This window comes from Pongo pygmaeus, chromosome 11, assembly GCF_028885625.2.
Source record: "Pongo pygmaeus isolate AG05252 chromosome 11, NHGRI_mPonPyg2-v2.0_pri, whole genome shotgun sequence".
Classification (NCBI taxonomy): Eukaryota; Metazoa; Chordata; class Mammalia; order Primates; family Hominidae; genus Pongo; species Pongo pygmaeus.
The window spans coordinates 99707401-99728373 of NC_072384.2; the positions used below are offsets into that span (position 1 = coordinate 99707401).

Here is a 20973-nt window from a genome sequence, read left to right on the forward strand (position 1 = left end):
TCAAAGTGTTACAAAGTTCTGCTGGAGACTTCCTTCTCCCTGTGGCCTTTTCCCATCACCTCTGGCCACCCTCCCAATGGACCCCTGTGAGGCCAGGCAAAAATGGCTTGCTAGGGGCCTCACAGATCTCCCATGGCTTTTCCTGCTGTTTCCTCTACACCTGTATTTCTCTCGACTCTCTAAATTGACTCAACTCCAGGTAAGGTCAAAATCTTCTGTAACCTAGGGCTTCCATTTCCCCAGTGGGGGTGTGTGTTCAGAGGTGGATGATCTCCCTTTCCCAGTTCTACAGTTTGGACACTCACAGTAATATGGGGTGTCTCCTGGGTTCTGCAGGAGCATTCTGATTCCTTCAGGGTGGGTCCTCTCAGGTTTTCTGATTTATTCCTGCAGTCGTTTTGAAGCAAAAATTCACAATGTGAACCTCCAAACACTGCTCTGTCTGTCCGAGTAGGAGTTGTAATCTAGTCCTGCCTCCCGTCTGCCATGATCCCCCCCTCCTATTCATCTATTTTATTAAGCATTAATCAAATATATAACACTAAATTGGAGTTGAGAGAAAGCAAAAGAATGCTATATAGACTTTGACAGTTGTTACAAGGGCTCAGTGGTTGACAGAAAGGTACTAGAAGGCACAAAGAACAAAGTTCCTTTAATATCGGTAAAAGCTACAAGAACATAACTATATTAAGATGATCAATCACTGCCAAATGAAATCAGCTAACAAGGGTATGAATCATTTTGGGTCCTTCTAGAAGCTCCTTTTGCCATTTTCAGGAAGGTTTTAACCTCCAGCGCCACCCAGTTGTTCTGTAGTCTCTGACTGTTGGACTGTCTGACTTAATAGGTGCAAATGACTGACTGGTGAGCACTTAAGCACCTTGCCACTGAAAGTATGTTGTGATCCACAATCTGCATTTTAACATCTCCAGATTTATTTGCACATGAAAGTCTGAGAAGCATTTCCCTGATACACTTCTAAGTGCTTACCTGGGAAATGAGTGAATTTAAGGTCGGTTCTCCTAGAGTCATTTCCCCAGGTGACCTCCACCTCCTCCCCAAGCAGGACTAGGCTGTAAAGTCTGCTGAATGTCATCTTGGCAGTCCTTGTTCTTGAAGAGCACGAAATCTTGTTAAGGAGAAGAAACTTACCTAAAATAACCCAGTGTCAAAGTTACTGATTTGGTAACAAACATATGATTATTAACATGAGAAATACAGAAAATAGTACCCTAGAAGTTCAAATAAAAGGTACAAGTTTATAGGTAAAAGCTGACACAGATTTTGTTTTTTAAAGTTCTTTCTGAAGAATAGAAACTCAATTCAGGCTCTAAAGCAGTGGTTCTAACTTGAGCATGCATCAGAATTATCTGGCACCCCACCCCAGAGTTTTCTACGCAGTTAAGTCTGGGATGGGGGCTGAGAATTTGCATTTCTAACAACTTCTCAACCTCACCTCCACCTGCTCTGCTGACGCTGCCGGTGCAGGGACCACACTCTGAGAACCCCTGTTCCAAAGCAGTGGTTTTCAAACAGGGGTGGGGCAAGCAACATTGCTCCCAGGGGACATTTGGCAATGTCTGCAGATATTTTTGGTGGTCACAAAGTGTGGGTGGGGGAGCTACTGGCATCTGGTGGATGAAGGACACATTCTACAATGTGCAAGACATCCCTCCACAACAAAAGATTATCTGGCCCAAAATGTCAATCTGCTGAGATTGAGAAACACTGCTCTAAAGCTCAACCTTGGCTGCCCATCAGAAACACCTGGGAAGACTTTAGACATCCTGATATCCAAGCTGTACACCAGATCATTTAAACCAGAATCTCCAGGATTGGAACCTAGGTGATAAAAGTTTTTAAAGCTCCCCAGATAATTCTAACATGTAGCTGAAGCTGATGAGAATTCTTCTAGAGAATAGAAAATGTGTAAACAGGCAAAACAGCTGAAAATCGTGCTGGTTAAAATATTTGCTTCCAGATTCATTCTCCATTTTTCTTTATTCTCTTCCAGTCTCCATGAGGCTGTCCAGAAACCAGATTACCCAGGGGCTGGCTCCCTTGCCCTCTGGCTTCTGATTGGACTCAGCCAATAATAGGTACCACCTGGACATTGAAGGTGCAAAGGGAGAGGTAACAGGTTATTATTTTTCCCACTTCCCCTGTGTGTTGCCATAATTCTGGCAGTAGTTTTGTTTCTCTATAGCTACATCTATTTGGGGGTGGCTGTTTATTTATTGCTTTAGCTCTCAATGAGGTTCTGGCCACTCCTTATTCTCCTGTGTCCCTTCAGGCTTAGGATGGCAAAAGTTTGCTGCTGCTGCTAGCTAATGTCTTGGTACTTCAATATACATTATTGATTTCTCAGCTCTGCACACATCTCTGCAAATTATCCCTTAACTTAAAAGTCACCTCAAAATTCCAGGTGAATGTGCTGTCTGTTTCCTGTGCAGTCACATGGGGCTCCATGCTCAGAAAGATCCCGTGCTTGGTTTAATGCTCTTCTGCAACAGTCTTGGAATTCTTAATATATTTGAACAAGAGGCCCTGCATTTTCTTCTTTCAGTGGGCCCTGAAATTTATGTAGTGATCCTGTTGCCAGGATTCTGACTGATACAAAGCTATTCTTGATAGGGAGGAAATGGCATGAATAAGACTTGAAGCTAAAAATCACTTTCTGTATTTGAAGAACATTAAGTGTGGCTGTTTGTGACCTGGCTAGAAAGGACAACCCATCATCACATCTACTGGTAAACTTATGGTATCCAGAAAAAGCCAAAGGACTCTATTGCAAGACAGCATCACCTGGCTGCAGAGGTACCTAATTTGCCCTAGATGAGGTCATGGTGCTTGCTGGTTTACAAGTAATCAGTTTTTTTGTTTTTTGTTCTTTTTAACCTAGTTTATTGAGGTGTAATTGACAAATAAAATTGTATATATTTAAGGTGTATAATGTGATGATCTGACATACACATACGATGTGAGATAATTACCACCCTCAGGTTAATTAACACATCTATCGCTTCACAGAATTATGATTTTGTTTGTGTAGTGACAACACTTGAAATCTATAACACTCAGAAATTTTCAAATATACAATACACTATTGTTAACTATAGTCACCTGTTGTAAATCAGATCTCCAAAATTTATTCATCTTATAACTGAACATTTGTACGCTTTGACCAACATCTTCTCATTTCGCCCAAATGATAGGATTTTATTCCTTTTTATGACTAAATAATATTTCATCATGTATGTATGAAATTCATTCATCTCTCAACAGACACTTAAGTTGTTTCCCTGTCTTGACTGTTGTGAATAATTCTGCAATGAACATGGGAGTGCAGATATCTATATTTGACATACAAATTTCATTTTCTTTGGATATATTTCCATGAGTGGGATTGCTTGATCAATGACAGTTCTATTATTAATTTTTTGAGAAACCTCTATACTGTTTTCATAATGGCTATACCAATTTACATTCACACCGACAGTGCACAAGGTTCTCTTTTCTCCACATCTTCATCAACACTTGTATCTCTTGTCTTTTTTAATAGTAGCCATATTAATAGATGTGAGGTAGTACCTCATACCTCATTGTGGTTTTGATTTGCATTTCTCTGTTGATCAGTGATATTGAGCGCCTTTTCATATACCTATTGGCCATTTGTATTGTTGCTATTTTGTTTTGTTTTGTTTTGTTTTTTACTGAGTTCTATGAGTTCTTTATGTATTTTAGATATTAACCCCTTACTGGATATATGGTTTACAGATATTTTCTTTTATTTTATAGGTGACCTTTTATTTAATTGTTTCCTTTGCTGTGCAGAAACTTTTAGTTTGATGTATTTCCACTTGTTTCTTTTTACTTTTGTTGCCCATGCTTTTCGTATCATATCCAAAAAATCACTGCCAAGATCATTGTCAAGAAGCTTTTCTCCTATGTTTTTGTCTATGAGTTTTAAGTTGCAGGTCTTATGTTTAAGTCTTTAATCTATCTTGAGTCAATTTTTGTGAGTGTTATTAGATAGGGGTCCAATTTCATTTTTTTACATGTGGACATTACAGTTTTCTCAACACAACACCACTTGTTGAAAAGACCATCCTTTCCCGTTGTTATTCTTGATACCCTTAACAAATATTATTTGACCATATATGCATAAGTTTATTTCTGGGCTATCTATTATTCCATTGGCATATGGACAGGATTTATTCCAGGATAAATATGGAATAACTTTATTTTTGATTATTTTGAGTCTCTGATTTTATGCCAGTAAGATATTGCTTTTATTACTATAGCTTTGTAATACAGTTTGAAAGCAAGAAGTGTGATGATGCCTCCAGTTTTATTCCTTCTCGAGATTTCTTTGGCTATTCAGGGTCTTTCATGATTCCATATGAACTTTAAAATTGTTTGTTCTATTTCTGCAATTTCAAATTTCAATTTGAAATTGCAAATTTCAAATGCCATTGAAATTTTGATAGGGATTCTATTGAATCTATAGAAAACTTTGGGTAGTATGGGCATTTTAACAGTACTAATTCTTCCAACCCATGAACATGGGATATCTTTCCATTTAATTGTGCCTTCGTCAATTTCTTCCATCACTATATTATAGTTTTCAGTGCATATATCTCTCATTTCCTTAAGTAAATTTTTTCTTAAGTATTTTATGTTTTGATGCTATTATAAATGGAATTCTTTTCTTTATATCTTTTTCAGATATTTTTGTCATTAATGTGTAGAAATGCAACTGATTTTGTATATTGATTTTGTATCCTGCAACTTTACTGAATTCATTTATTAATTTTAGTTTAGTTTTAGATACTAAAGTTGTTTGGTATGGTCTTTAGGATTTCCTATACATAAAATCATGTTATCTGTAAACAGAATAATTTTACTTCTTCCTTTCTGATTTGGATGCCTTTTATTTCTTTTCCTTGCCTAATTTCTCTGGCTAGAACTTCCAGTACTACGTTGAATAGAATTGATGAGAGTGAGCACTCTTGTCCTATTTCTGATCTTAAAGGAAAAGCTTTTAGTTTTTCATAGTTGAGTATATAATATTATCTGTGAGTTTTACATATACGGCCTTTTTATGTTAAGGTGCATTATTTTTATATCAATTTGTTGAGAGGTTTTATCATAAAAAGATGTTGAATATTGTCAATGCTTTTTATGCATGTATTGAGATAATCATGCTTTTTCTCCATCATTTTGTTAATATGGTGTATCACATTTATTGATTTGTGCATGTTGAAGCATCCTTGCATTACGGGGATAAATCTCACTTGATCAGGGTGTATGATTCTTCTAATGTGCTGTTGAATTTGGTTGCTAGTATTTTGTCAAAATTTTTTGCATCTATGTTCATCAGGGATATTGACCTGTACTTTTCTTTTCTTGTAATGTCTTTATCTAGCTTTATTATGAGGATAATACTGGCCTCATAAAATGAGGTTGGAACTGTTTCTTCGTCTTCAATTTTTTAAGAGAATTGAAGAACACTTAGCATCAAGTATTCTTTAAATTTTGGTAGAAATCACCAGTAAAGACTTATGCTCCTGGGCTTTGGCCTGTTGGGAGGTTTTTGATTACCAATTCAATCTTCATATTTGTTATTGGTCTGTTCAGGCTTTCTATTTTTTTCATGATTCTGATTCAGTATCCATAGATCATATGTTTCTAAGAATTTATCCATTTCTTCTAGATTATACAATTCATTGGTATATAGTTGTTCATAGTGGTCTTTTTTGTATTTCTGTGGTATCATTTGTAATGTCTCCTCTTTGTTCTTTTAATTTATTTGAGTCATCCCTTTTTTTGGTTAGTCTAGCTAAAGGTGTATCAATTTTGTTTATTTTTGTTAAAACTAACCCTTTGTTTTATTCTTTTTCATTGTTTCTCTGTTTTTATGTTATTTATTTTAGCACTAATCTTTATTATTTTCTTTCTTCTGCTAACTTTGGGCTTGGTTTGTTCTTGTTTTTCTAGTTCCTTAAAGTGTAAAGTTAGATTATTTATTTGATATCTTTCTTTTTAAATATAGGCATTTATAGCTATACACTTTCCTTTTATTTTTTATTTTTTTATTTTTTATTTATTTATTTTTTTGAGACAGAGTTTCACTCTTGTTGCCCAGGCTGGAATGCAATGGCGTAATCTCGGCTCATCACTGCCTCTTCCTCCCAGGTTTGAGCGATTCTCCTGCCTCAGCCTCCCAAGTACCTGGGATTACAGGCATGTGCCACCATGCCCGACTAATTTTGTATTTTTAGTAGAGATGGGGTTTCACCATATTGGTCAGGCTGGTCTCAAACTCCCGACCTCAGGTGATCCACCTGCCTTGGTCTCCCAAAGTGCTGAGATTACAGGTGTGAGCTATCACGCCCGGCCTAAACTTTCCTTTTAGAACTGCTTTTGCTGCATCCATATCTTTTAGTTTGTCGCGTTTTCAATTTTGTTTATCTCATAATAGTTTTAATTTCCCTTTTGATTTCTTTTTGACCTATTGGTCATTCAGGAGCATGTTGCTTCATTTCCATGGAGTTGTAAATTTTCTAATTTTCTTCTTGTTACTGATTTCTAGTTTCCTACCTTTGTGGTCAGAAAAGATACTTGATATGATTTCAGTCTTCTTGAAACATATAATTTATCCTGGAGACTGTCCCATATGCACTTGAGAAAAAGGTATACTCTGTTGCTGTTGGATAAAATATCCTATATGTGTCTGTTAGGTCCATTGATTATACAATGGTGTTCAAATCCACTGCTTGCTTATTGATTTTCCTATGTGGTTGATCTATCCATTGTTGAGAGTGGGGTATTAAAGTATTCTACTATTACTATATTGCTGTTTATTTCTCTTTTCAGTTACTTTAATATTTGTTTTATATAGTTAAGTGCTCTTATGTTTAGTGCAGATATAGTTATAATTGTTATATATTCTTGATGAGTTGACCCATTTAACATTCTGTGATGATCTATTGTCTTTGTTGACAGTTTTTTATTGAAAGGCTATTTTTTTCTAATGTAAATGTAGCCACCCTGCTTTATTTTGGTTACCATTTGCATGGAATTTTTTTTTCTATTTTTTTCACCTTTCAGCCTATGCACGTTCTTAAAGCTAAAGTGAGTCTCTTGTGGGCAGGATGTACTTGGATCTTGTTTTTTTTTTTTTTTTTGAGATGGAGTCTTGCTCTGTCGCCCAGGCTGGAGTGCAGTGGCACGATCTAGGCTCACTGCAAGCTCTGCCTCCCAGGTTCATGCCATTCTCCAGCCTCAGCCTCCCGAGGAGCTGGGACTACAGGTGCCCACCACCACACCCGGCTAATTTTTTGTATTTTTAGTAGAGACGGGGTTTCACCGTGTTAGCCAGGATGGTCTCGATTTTCTGACCTCGTGATCCGCCTGCCTCGGCCTCCCAAAGTGCTGGGATTACAGGCGTCAGCCTTTTTTTTTTCATCCATCTAGCTACTCTATGTCTTTTGATTGAAGAATTTAATTCATTTATATTTAAAGTAATTATTGATAGGTAAGGATTTGCTAATGACATTTTGTTAATTGCTTTCTGACTGTTTTGCAATTCCTTTGTTCCTTTCGTTCTCTCTTGCTGTCTTCCCTTACAATTTGATTACTTTTTGTGGTGACAGGCTCTGATTTCTTTCTCTGAATCTTTTGTGTATCTACTACAGGTTTTTTTATTGTGGTTACCATGAGGCTACATAAAACATTATAGTTATAACAACCAATTTTAAGTTCATACAACTTCATTTGCATATACAAATTCTATACTTTACTTCCCCTCCACACATGTTTCAACTTACTGATGTTACAATGTAAATTTTTAAATATTATGTATCCATTAACAAATTATTGTAGTTTCAAAAATACATTTGTCTTTCACTCTTTTACTAGAGTTGAAAGTAGTTTATGCACAATTACAATATTACAGAATTCTGAATTTAACTATACTTTTTTTGCTAATGAGCTTTGTACAGTCATGTTTTTACATTTTTAATTAGCATCCTTTTCTTTTCAGCTTGAAGAACTTCCTTTATTATTTTTTTCCTTTTCTTTTTTTGAGACAGAGTCTCACTCTGTTGCCCAGACTGGGGTGCAGTGGCATGATCTCGGCTCACTGCAATCTCTGCCTCCCAGGTTCAAGCAATTCTCTTGCCTCAGTCTCCTGAGTAGCTGGAATTATAGGCATCTGCCACCACCCCTGGCTAAAGTTGTTTGTATTTTTAGTAGAGACGGGGTTTCACTGTGTTGGCCAGGTTGGTCTCAAACTCCTGACCTCAAGTGATTCACCCACCTCAGCATCCCAAAGTGCTGAGATTACAGGCATGAGCCACCAAACCTGGTCGATTTTTTTCCTATTATTTTTGAGACAGAGTCTTTCTCTGTTGCCCATGTGAAGTGCAATGGCACAATCACAGCTCATTGTAGCCTTGACCTCCCAAGCTCAAGTGATCCTCCCACCTCAGACTCCCAATGTGCTGGGGCTACAGGCATGAACCACTGTACCTGGCATCTTTATTATTTCTTGTAAGTCAAGTCTAGTGGTATTGAATGCCTCCAGTTTTTGTTTGTTTGGTAAAGTCTTTATCTCTCTTTCATTTCTGAAACACAGCTTTGCCAGTAAAGCATTCTTGGTTGACAGTTTTTTCCCCCCCTTTCAGCACTCTGAATATATCATCCCACTCTGTCCTGGCCTGCAAAGTTTCTGCTCAGAAATTGTCTGATAGTCTTATGGTACTTTACCTGTATGTGATGGGAGTCAATTTTTTCTTCCTGATTTCAAAATTTTCTCTCTTTGTCTTTTTGACAACTTAATTATACTGTGTCTCAGTGTATTCCTTTTCTGGTTCAAACTATTTGGGGATTTTTGCACCTTATAAATCTAGATGTCCATTTCTCTCCCCCAAATTTGGGGAGTTTTCAGCCATTTCTGGGCTCTCTGTTCTTGCCTACTGGTCTATTTATCTGTTTTTTCAACACCACCACACTATCTGGACTACTATAGCTGTATAGTAAGTCTTGAAATTGGGTAGTGTCAGTCCTTTAACTTTGTTCTTCTCCTGCAATATTGAGTTGACTGGGTCTTTTCCCTCTCCATATAAACTTTAGAATCATTTTGCTGATATTCATAAAATTTTTATTGGGATTGCATTAAACCTACAGATCAAGTTGAAAAGAATTGATATATGTTTTTAATTTCAAATTCCTCTTGTTCATTGCTGGTATATAAGAAAGCAATTGACTTTTGTATATTAACTTTGTATTTTGCAAGCTTTCTATAATCATTCATAAGTTCCAGGAGTTTTTGTTGTTGACTCTCAGATTTTTTATGGAAGAAATCATGTTATCTTCAAACAAAGAAAATTTTACTTGTTTAATCTCCATCTCTATAACATTTATTTATTTCATTTTCTTGTTTAATTGCATTAGCAAGGACTACCAGTACAATGTTGAAAAGCACTGATGAAAGAGGACATGCTTGCCTTATTCCCAATCTTAGTCACCATTAAGTATAATGTTAGATATAGGTTTTTGTAGCTATTCTTTACCAAGCTGAGGAAATTCCCACTCTATTCCTAGTTTGCTGAGAATTTTTATAATGAATGGGGGTTAGATTTTTATCAAATGCTTTTTCTGCACCTATTAATATGATTATGTGATTTTTTCTTTTGCTTTTTGATGTGATAAATTACATTAATTGGTTTTCAAATGTTAAATCAGCCTTGCATACATGGGATAAATTCCACTTGGTCATGTTGTATATTTCTTTTTTTAAATTATTGGATTCAATTTGCTAATATTTTGTTGAGGAGTTTTGCATTTATAAATTCATGAGAGGTATTGGTCTGCAGTTTTCCTTTCTTGTAATGTCTGTGTGATTTTTGTCTTAGGGTAATGCTGGTCTCATAGAAAGAGTATTCCCTCTGTTTCTCTCCTTAGGAAGAGATTGCAGAAAATTGATGTAATGTCCTTCTTAAATATTTGGTAGAATTCACCAGTGAACCCATCTGTCATGGTAGGTTCATGACAGATGAGTCATTTCTTTTTTAGAATATTATTATTGATTTAATTTCTTTAATAGCTACAGACTATTTAGATTGTCTATTTCTTCATGTTTGGGTTTTGAAAACTTGTGTCTTCCAAAAAATGGGTCTATTTCATCTAGGTTATCAATTTAGTGAGTATAGAGTTGATCATAATATTTACTTATTATCATTTTTAATTATCATTTTAATGTCTATGGGGTCTGTACTGATGTTTCTTCTTTCATTTTTGATACTAATATTTGTGTCTTCCTTCTTTTTTTCTTAGCCTGGCTAGAGGCTTATCAATTGTATTGATCTTTTAAAAAAAAACCAGCTTCTGGCCTTTTGCTTCTGGTTTTGCTGGATTTTCTCTGTTGATTTCCTGGTTTTAAATTTCACTGATTTCTGCACTTATTTTATACTATTTCTGCTTAATTTGGATTTAATTTTTTATTCTTTTCCTAGTTTCCTAAGGTGGAGACTTAGATTATTGAATCTTTCCTTTTTCTAATATATGCTTTCAATGCTATAAATTTCCTTCTAAGCACTGCTTTCACTTTATTCCCCAAATTTTGATGTATTTTCATTTTCATTTAGTTCAAAATATCTTTAAACGTCTCTTGAAATTTTTTCTTTGACCACGTGTTATTTAGAAACATGTTGTTTAATCTCCAAGTATTTGGGGATTTCCCAGCTACCTTTTTTGTTATCAATTTCTAGTTTAATTCCACTGTGGTCTGAGGGCAGACCTTTTTTAATTTCTGTAATTTTAAATTTCTAAAGATGTGTTTTCAGCAGCCCAGAATTTGATCTATCTTGATAAATGTTCCATGTGAAATTAAGAAAAATATGTAAACTGTTGTTGTTGGATGTAGTAGTCTATAGATGTCAATTATATACAGTTGACTGATGGGGCTGTGGAGTTAAACTATGTCCTTATTGATTTTCTGCCTGCTGGATCTGTTCATTTCTGACAGAGTGTTAAAGTCTGTAAGTACAAGAGTGAATTCATCTATTTTTCCTTGCAGTTCTATCAGTTTTTGTCTCACATATTTTGACAATCTGTTGTCATATATGTTAAAGTTTTTATATCTCCTTGGAGAACTGACCTCTTTATCATTATATAATGCCCCTTTATTATTAATATTATTATACTTTAGGTTTTATGGTACACGTGCGCAATGTGCAGGTAAGTTACATATGTATACATGTGCCATGCTGGTGCGCTGCACCCACTAACTCGTCATCTAGCATTAGGTATATCTCCCAATGCTATCCCTCCCCCCTCCCCCCACCCCGCAACAGTCCCCAAAGTGTGATGTTCCCCTTCCTGTGTCCATGTGTTCTCATTGTTCAATTCCCACCTATGAGTGAGAATATGTGGTGTTTGGTTTTTTGTTCTTGTGATAGTTTACTGAGAATGATGATTTCCAATTTCATCCATGTCCCTACAAAGGACATGAACTCATCATTTTTTATGGCTGCATAGTATTCCATGGTGTATATGTGCCACATTTTCTTAATCCAGTCTATCATTGTTGGACATTTGGGTTGGTTCCAAGTCTTTGCTATTGTGAATAATGCCGCAATAAACATACGTGTGCATGTGTCTTTATAGCAGCATGATTTATAGTCCTTTGGGTATATACCCAGTAATGGGATGGCTGGGTCGAATGGAATTTCTAGTTCTAGATCCCTGAGGAATCGCCACACTGACTTCCACAAGGGTTGAACTAGTTTACAGTCCCACCAACAGTATGAAAGTGTTCCTATTTCTCCACATCCTCTCCAGCACCTGTTGTTTCCGGACTTTTTAATGATTGCCATTCTAACTGGTGTGAGATGGTATCTCATTGTGGTTTTGATTTGCATTTCTCTGATGGCCAGTGATGGTGAGCATTTTTTCATGTGTTTTTTGGCTGCATAAATGTCTTCTTTTGAGAAGTGTCTGTTCATGTCCTTCGCCCACTTTTTGATGGGGTTGTTTGTTTTTTTCTTGTAAATTTGTTGGAGTTCATTGTAGATTCTGGATATTAGCCCTTTGTCAGATGAGTAGGTTGTGAAAATTTTCTCCCATTTTGTAGGTTGCCTGTTCACTCTGATGGTAGTTTCTTTTGCTGTGCAGAAGCTCTTTAGTTTAATTAGATCCCATTTATCAATTTTGGCTTTTGTGGCCATTGCTTTTGGTGTTTTAGACATGAAGTCCTTGCCCATGCCTATGTCCTGAATGGTAATGCCTAGGTTTTCTTCTAGGGTTTTTATGGTTTTAGGTCTAACGTTTAAGTCTTTAATCCATCTTGAATTGATTTTTGTATAAGGTGTAAGGAAGGGATCCAGTTTCAGCTTTCTACATATGGCTAGCCAGTTTTCCCAGCACCATTTATTAAATAGGGAATCCTTTCCCCATTTCTTGTTTTTCTCAGGTTTGTCAAAGATCAGATAGTTGTAGATATGTGGCATATAATGCCCCTTTTTATCCCTGATAAGTTTCCTTGCTCTGAAATCTGCTCTGTCTGAAATTAATATAGCTACTTTTACTTTTTAAATTAGTATTAGCATGGTATATCTATCTTCCTTCTTTTACTTTTAATCTATATATGTCTCTGTATTTAAAGTGGAATTCTTGCAGACAACGTGTAGTTAGGTCTTTTTTTTTAATCTACTCGTCAATCTCTGTCATTTAATTGGTTTATTTAGACTATTGACACTTAAAGTGATTATTAATATAGTAATATAATAATTATTATTATTAATTAATATTAATATAATTAATTATTAAAGTGTGCAATATACATTCACAACAAATCCAAGCCCATTTTAAAAAAACACTACACAACTTCACCATAGTGCAATTTCTTTTTTTTTCTTTTTGTTTTTTGAAACAGGGTCTTGCTCTGTCACAATTTATTGTCTGTTATTCTTTGTAATAACAGGATATTTCCAATTCTTCCCTTCCCTCCCTTGCCTCATTGCTGTCATTCATTTTACTTATATGTAAACATATCTATATTTATATCTGTAAAATTGAATACATTGTTGATATTATTTTGAACAAATTGTTGTGTTAAATTAATTAAGAATAAGTAAAATAAGTTTTTATTTTACTTTCACTTACGCATTCCCCCATGCTGTTCTTTTCTTTATGTTGATTTGAATTTCTGACCTATATAATTTTTCTTCTCTCTAAAGAACTTTTCTTAACATTTCTTGCAAGGCAGGTATATTTGCAGCAAATGTCCTCATTTTTGTTTTGCTGAGAAATTATTGATTTTTCTTTCAGTTTTGGGAATAATTTTATAGGGTACAAAATTCAGGGTTGATGGGTTTTTTTCTTTAACTCTTTAAATGTTTCACTCCACTCTCTTCTTGCTTGTATAGTTTTCGGGGAGATGGATACAATTCCTACCTTTGCTCCTCTCTAGGTAAGGTGTTTTTACTCAGGCTTCTTTCAGAAATTTTAAAAAATCTTTGATTCTCTGAAATTTGAATATAAAATGCCCAGATTTTGTTTGGCAATTATCCTGCTTAGTGTTCTCTGAGATTCCTGGATCTATGGTTTGCCATCTGACATTAATTTAAGGAAATTCTCAGTCATTATTGCTTCCAGTATTTCTTCTGTTCCTTTTCTCTTTCTTCTCCATCTGGTATTTGCATTAAACAAATGGTATACCTTTTTTTAGTTGTTCTACAGTCCTTGGATATTCTGTTCTGTTTTTTCAGTCTCCTTTCTCTTTGCTTTTCTGTTTTGGGAGTTTCTGTTGTCATGTATCTTCAAGCTCACAGATTATTTCCTCAGGAATATCCAGTCTACTAATAAGCCCATGAAAGGCATTTTTCATTTCTGTTACAGTATTTTTTATCTCTAGTACATCTTTTTACTCTTTTTTTAGAATCTCCATCTCTCTGCTTACATTATTTACCTGTTCTTGCATGCTGTCTCCTATATCCATTAAAGCTCTTAGCATACTAGTAATTATTTGTTTTAATTCCTGGTTAAATATCAACATTTCTGATGTATCTAACTCTGGTTCTGATGCTTGTCAGTCTCTTCAAACCATACTTGTTGCCTTTTCGGGTACCTTATAATTTTTCTGTTAAAAGGTATACATGATACGTGGGGTAAAATGATGTATGGGGTAAATAGGCCTTTAATAATATGGTAGTAAGTCAAAGTGGTTTTCTATATTCCCGTGATTAGTTCTCAGTCTTTTAGGGAGCCTGTGCCCCTGAACTATGAGCTTTACCAGTGCTTCTCAGTTTTCTCCCCTCTCCCTGTGAGACAGGATGGGTGGAAAAAGTTGGAGTTGGGTATTTCTCCTTTTCCCTGTGGAAAACTGGAGTTGGGCATTTCTCTTCCCCTTGGTGGATAAGGCTCTGATTAAACCCTACTAGATTCGGGTTTGATAAAATAGTTTCTCCTGAGGACAGGCCTTGTTAAGAAGAACAGAATATGGAGGTTTCTGTTTGTGGGTGTCTATTCTAGTAAATTGTTATTCTCTGTGTTCCCCTGCTGGTCTTTCCAATTTTGAAGTTTTCCCTGTGTCCTCACTCCTCTTACAGATACAAGAAGAGTTGTTGGTTTTTTAGATTCTTCAGCTTTTTACTTCTTTAGCTTGTTTTAACAAGAGTAATAATACCAAGTGTCAGCAAGTGTCAGTGAGAGTAAAAAATGATGCAACCACTTTAGACAATCTGACAGTTTCTTATAAAGCTGAATATATACTTATCATAGAACCCATCAATTTCACTTTTAGGTAGTTACCCAGAAAAAATGAAACCTATGTTCTCACAAAGACCAGTACATAAATGTTCATAGTAGCTTTATTCATAATAACCAAAAGTTGTGAACAGCCTAAATGTAACCTACTCATACATGCAACACAAATGAATCTGAAAACATGATGATGTGTGAAAGAAGTCAGACACAAAAGAGTACATATTTTGTAATTGAATTTATATCAAATTCTACAACAGACAAAACTAATCTATTGTGGTGTAAAGTACATCAGTATTTTCCTAGGGTCTGTAGGGGAGGGGATTGACTGCAAAGGAACATGAAGAAGCTTTCTGGGTGATGTAGGTGTTTTATATCCTGATTGTGGTGATGGTAGTTCCACAGATGTACAGATTTGTAAAACTCATCTAAATGTACGCTTAAAATGGGTGCATTTTATTCATGTAAATTATACCTTGATAAAGTTGATTTTTTAAAAAAGTAAGTTCTCATGGTAACTGAGAAACTATGACAATAATCTAATTCTCCAAACCACTGTGTTAGATTGGTAAGTCTAACTTACCAATGATAAATTAACCCCTTACACTTGAAGGCATTTAATTACCCAGCTTCCTTTATTAATGAACTGAAATAACTTCCCATAATACCATCAGCAAAATAATTACATTCATTTCTCTTTCAGACTTACTAAATAAATGCTACTACTTTCAAATACACCAAGGAATAAAAGAATTTATATTTAAAGTGTTTGGAGAGTAAACATTTTACAGTATTTATAACATTCCCTAAGTAAATAAAATAAAGCATTTAAAAATTTTTTCCTTTATGTTTTAAATATGCTGTATTATGTTGAATGGCCTTTAAACACAAAACCCAGCACATGAGAAGTTCCAAGGTGTCATCTAGGTCTTCACTTCTGTGTCTGCTCTGAGTTGTTACAGAAAATTGCCTACACTTGGGGAGCGTGGCGTCCCGGCTGCCGCAAGACCGCGCCGAGCCAGGCGAGCCCCCGCGGCGCCCAAGCGCGGGCTCGGGACCCAGCTGCCGCCAGGCGCGGCATTTTTATTCAAGCGACGCCTGGGGAGCCCGGCCACGCCCGGTGCATGGTGGGAGCGGTCCGCGGCCCGTTTTCGGGAGGAGGCGGAGGGCGCAAGGCGAGCCGGTGGATCCGTAAAGAACCCAGCCAACCCCCAGAGTGAGGGGAGGGGCTGAGCTGTGAGGAGAGCGGGGCACAAGAACCATATGTACGCGGGAGTCCTTTTAACCCAGAAAGTTACGAATTGGACAGGAGCTTCTGGCTAACCAGATTCACTGAACTGAATGGCACAGGCTGCAAAGTGCCCCAAGATGTCCTGCAAAAATAGCTGGAATCTTTACAGAAGAACCACTTCCAAGAAGATGAGCAGTTTTTGGGAGTCGTTAGGCCAAGCCTTGGCATTGGAATGGATACTTGTGTCATTCCTTTGAGGCATGGTGGGCTTTCCTTGGTTCAAACCATAGATTACATTTACCCGATCGTAGATGACCCTTACATGATGGGCAGGATAGCATGTGTCAATGTCCTCAGTGACCTCTACACAACGGGGGTCATGGAATGTGACAATATGCTGGTGCTCCTTGGAGTCAGTAATAAAATGACTGACAGGGAAAGGGATAAAGTGATGCCTCTGATTATCCAAGGTTTTAAAGACGCAGCTGAAGAAGCAGGAACATATGTAACAGGCGGCCAAACCGTTCTAAACCCCTGGATTGTCCTGGGAGGAGTTGCTACCACTGTCTGTCAGCCCAATTAATTTATCCTGCCAGACAATGCAGTGCCAGGAAACGTGCTGGTGTAGACAAAACCCCTGGGGACACAGGTGGCAATGGCTGTGCACCAGTGGCTGGATATTCCTGAGAAATGGAATAAGATTAAACTAGTGGTCACCCAAGAAGATGTAGAGCTGCTCTACCAGGAAGCGATGATGAACATGGCGAGGCTCAACAGGACAGCTGCCGGACTTATGCACACGTTCAATGCCCACGCAGCCACTGACATCATGGGCTTTGGGATTTTGGGCCATGTGCAGAACCTGGCCAAGCAGCAGAGGAACGAGGTGTCATTTGTAATTCACAACCTCCCGGTGCTGGCCAAGATGGCTGCAGCGAGCAAGGCATGCGGAAACATGTTCGGCCTCATGCACGGGACCTGCCCAGAGACCTCAGGTGGCCTTCTGATCTGTTTACCACATCAGCAAGCAGCTCGGTTCTGTGCAGAGATAAACTCCCCCCAAATATGGTGAAGGCCACCAAGCATGGATTATTGGGATTGTAGAGAAGGGCAACTGCACAGCCAGAATCATAGACAAACCCTGGATCATCGAGGTCGCACCACAAGTGGCCACTCAAAATGTGAATCCCACACCCGGGGCCACCTCTTTTTTTTTTTTTTTTTTTTTTGAGACGGAGTCTTGCTCTGTCGCTCAGGCTGGAGTGCAGTGGCGCCATCTTGGCTCGCTGCAAGCTCCGCCTCCCGGGTTCACGCCATTCTCCTGCCTCAGCCTCCCGAGTAGCCGGGACTACTGGCGTGCGCCACCCGCCCCGGCTAATTTTTTTAGTATTTTTAGGAGAGACGGGGTTTCACCGTGTTAGCCAGGATGGTCTCGATCTCCTGACCTTGTGATCCGCCCGCCTAGGCCTCCCAAAGTGCTGGGATTACATGCTTGTCGGGGCCACCTCTTAATCTAGACAGAAATAGCTGTTCGGTTTTGTTTTTAAATAGATCTATTTCCTTTATCATCACTTCAATTAAAGACTATAAACAACAGAAATCTCATTGTGTCTACACATCGGGTGACCTTAGGTCGGTTTGTAAGTGGATACAATTAATAAAATAAAATCCATTGCCTTTTTTTCCTGTTACATTAACTGAAGATGCACCTAATCTTGAGGCAGCTTCTGAGTTGAGAATTATATTGTTATCCAATACTGTTGATTCATTTTGAATCTTTAGACACTTATCTCTTTCTGCATAGGCTCTTTTTAAAGGTGCTTTCACATAGCACAGACATTACCTGTAGTCTTGTCAAATAGCAGTTGGTGTCTTCATTTTATGTATATTTATCATAAGTCTGATTTTTTTTTTAAGCATCTTGAATGGTTTTCTGGAGAGACAGCATTGGTAAGTGGCACATGACAGTATCCCAGTCATAAGAGGGTTGCATGATTCCTTTGAATGTTTGATTTGGAAAAGCCTAGTCTTGTCTCTCAAGAGCATCTCGGACCCAGAACATTCTCCAGTGGCGCACTCAGTTCAACAGGGCAAGTGCTTCACTGCATGGAAAACACTTTGAAGAGACAAAAAAGAAATCTTATTTCTTTTTTTGTAGCCTTTCTGATATTTACAGTAATACCACTAACTGTTTTCTTTATCGATAGCAAAGAAGGATACTTTTTGCAATGTAATTAGATGTTCTATAGTGCTACAAGGAATTGCCTTCTGAAAGGAGGCTCATGTATAATACTCATTTACAATTCAATATATAATTACGCAAATAATTTTTAAATATAATCAATAATAAAGACTGTTCTGTGGATGGTAGTGTTTAATACATTTTCTATTTTGTACAGTGATTTCAGGCCTTTTGTTTTCTTGAAATCAGCAGATATTTAGCCCAATTCTTAGCATTATTTTGTCCTTTGCACCAGTACTTTTTTGTGCACGCTTTTTGTGATCTGTGTTAAAAACCTGCATTGCCAACATTGCAGCTCCAACTTAAACTTGTTATTCAAATAAATATTTAATTTTTTAAATTGCTCTTGTATAATCAGATGCCCCTTTTAGTATTATTTTAGAAGCATTGGGAGGGTTTTGCCTAAAGTACAATTTATCGGGAAAAACTAGATTTTAGTTTTATAAAACTTCTAAGTCTTTCATGGGACCTATATTTTCTTGAATTCAACTTTGTAGTTCTAGAAAAAATAGGCAATCTCAAAAGGTGTTATCTGTGTTGCGTAAAGTGAAGCCTTCCTTATATTTTAACCTAGTAAGCAATTGAGGGATTCCTGTCATTAAGCACAAGAGCACTGGATCCTCAAGTTCCCATCTTCATCAGAGAAAAAATAGCACATCCTGCACGTTTCTGATGCTTCCTGTTCACAGGCACCAAAGCCGCACACAAAAACTGACTTATTGCCAAAGGAAATGACCCCCTGCGAAGATGGAGCTCCCGGAAGAGGCTTTAACTTGGATGCGCCCTCGTCCAGGAACCAGCGGGAAGGGCAGCCTTTATGCATGTGTAACTAGACCTTCAGTCATAAGCATGGTGCGCAGCATAGAAGAGCCTGCTATGGAACTGAAATTGATTGGACATTTTATAGGAATTGATACAGATGTTGGTCCTAAAAAGCTACAAACCAGTGGTCTGCAAAATAAAATGTATTGGAAACCTCTGAGTAAGAAAAAAGAAAAAAAAAAAAAAAGAAAATTGCCTACATTTTTTATTTCAGCGTTCATGAAACTGTACAAATTCTATTCACAATTTTGTGGGGGTAAAACATATGAGCCCAATAAGAATGATTTTTATTTAAATCATAAAGAATTCATTGAAAATTATTAACAATAACATATAATATTTTGATGCTATAGAAGAAAAAGGACAACCCAACAATTAACACATACTCTTGGGTTTTAAAGATTAGCCTCAAAAGACAAGATATTGTTACCATCTTATGCAAACAAATCTTATCATTTCCTTGGATATATCCTGAGTAGAATACAAACCCTTATGGTACCATCTAACAGGGTTTAAGATTTTAACACCAAAATAAATTCTTCGTTCATTAAAATTTTATAATAAAACAACATTCTTTTCAAAAGCATTCAATCATAAAAAGGAAAGGAGACAGGCTGGGAAACATGGCGAAAACCCATCTCTACAAAAAATACAAAAATTAGCTGGGTGTAGTGGCACACACCTGTATTCGCAGAGACTTGGGAGGGAGGTGGATCACCTGAGCCCAGGAAGTCAAGACTGCAGTGAGCCGTGATTGTGCAACTACACTCCAGCCTGGGTGACAGAGAGAAACCCTGTCTCAAAAAAAAAAAAAGGAGAACTGAAAGAGGAGAAAAATCTCACCGAGAATTGTCAGTTTCAGGATTATGTTCTAGTGACCTGAATCTGTACATTCATCGACAGAGACGTGACTCCCACAGTTTGTTTTGCAGATAGCTGTAAAGTAATTACACAAATTGCACCAAGTTCTTTCCAGATGAACTGAACACTTAGAACTAGAGAGTGTTGCCAATTTGATCAGAAATTAGATGTGATTCTGAGATTTCAAGAAAATTGCAGAAATATGATTTTTGAGATTTTAAGAAAATAATTCTTCTCTTCTTCAAGTTGTACAATGGGATCTATAGACAAAGCAAACTCTTCTATCCATACGGAAGAATGTTATCTCTAAGACTTTTGAATATCTATGTTTGAATTATATATAATCAGGAAACTCAGGGCTTATCTTCCTTCAAAACTCCTCCACTAAAATAGAATGATTTACTGGAAAGTTACTTGCCATATTCTGCATCTTCAAAGACAAGATCTCCTTTATTTCTCTATCACAAAGTGTTCTTTAGAATTTTTCATTGTATCAATATAAATTGATGCCAGTCATTACTACACGAAAGATCAAACTGCAACTTCTACGGAAGTCCAAGTAACAGGATTAACAGAGGGAGTGACCGATACACTGATGTGCTCTTCAGTGACTGATGGACTGTGTTTTCTGTTTAAAAAAAAAAAAAAAAAAGTACTATAATTGAACAAGCCCCCAGAGCATTAAAAAAAACTGTAAAAATAAATATAAGGAGAGTAACTAACAAATTTAAAAATATATAATCAATAAAGATCGGTGAATATGGTAGCATTTCAAGATAAAACTACATTTTCAACTATTTTTAAAATGTTTTCCATTTGGCAGAACCCCAAATGGGCTTTGCCAAGCACTTTTTCTTCTTAATTTTTAAATGCGTATGTATTTCAAGGAAAATTTAATCCATATGTTCTTCTCTCATTTACACAATTTATCAAAATGTTGCTTTGAATGAGCCATTTAATGTCTAAGAAAACTGAAGAACACTTCTTTTTCCCCCAATACAAGATTTTAGCTTTTTACTTCCTGAATTAAATATGTGTTCAGTACTAC

At 36.8% G+C, this 20973-nt stretch overlaps 1 long non-coding RNA gene and 1 pseudogene across 1 annotated transcript in view; both read left to right on the forward strand.

Annotated features, from left to right (window-relative positions):
• The window catches only part of LOC129032174 (uncharacterized), a 52433-nt gene extending 36827 nt beyond the window's left edge, over window positions 1-15606 (forward strand). Inside the window, exons 6-7 of the long non-coding RNA XR_008501210.1 lie at window positions 2635-2817; window positions 15473-15606. This is a non-coding gene — a long non-coding RNA (uncharacterized LOC129032174). The remainder of the gene's footprint in view (window positions 1-2634; window positions 2818-15472) is intronic.
• A 585-nt stretch (window positions 15607-16191) lies between these two features.
• Window positions 16192-17205, forward strand: LOC129031594 (selenide, water dikinase 1-like; annotated as a pseudogene).
• The last annotated feature ends 3768 nt before the right edge of the window (window positions 17206-20973 follow it).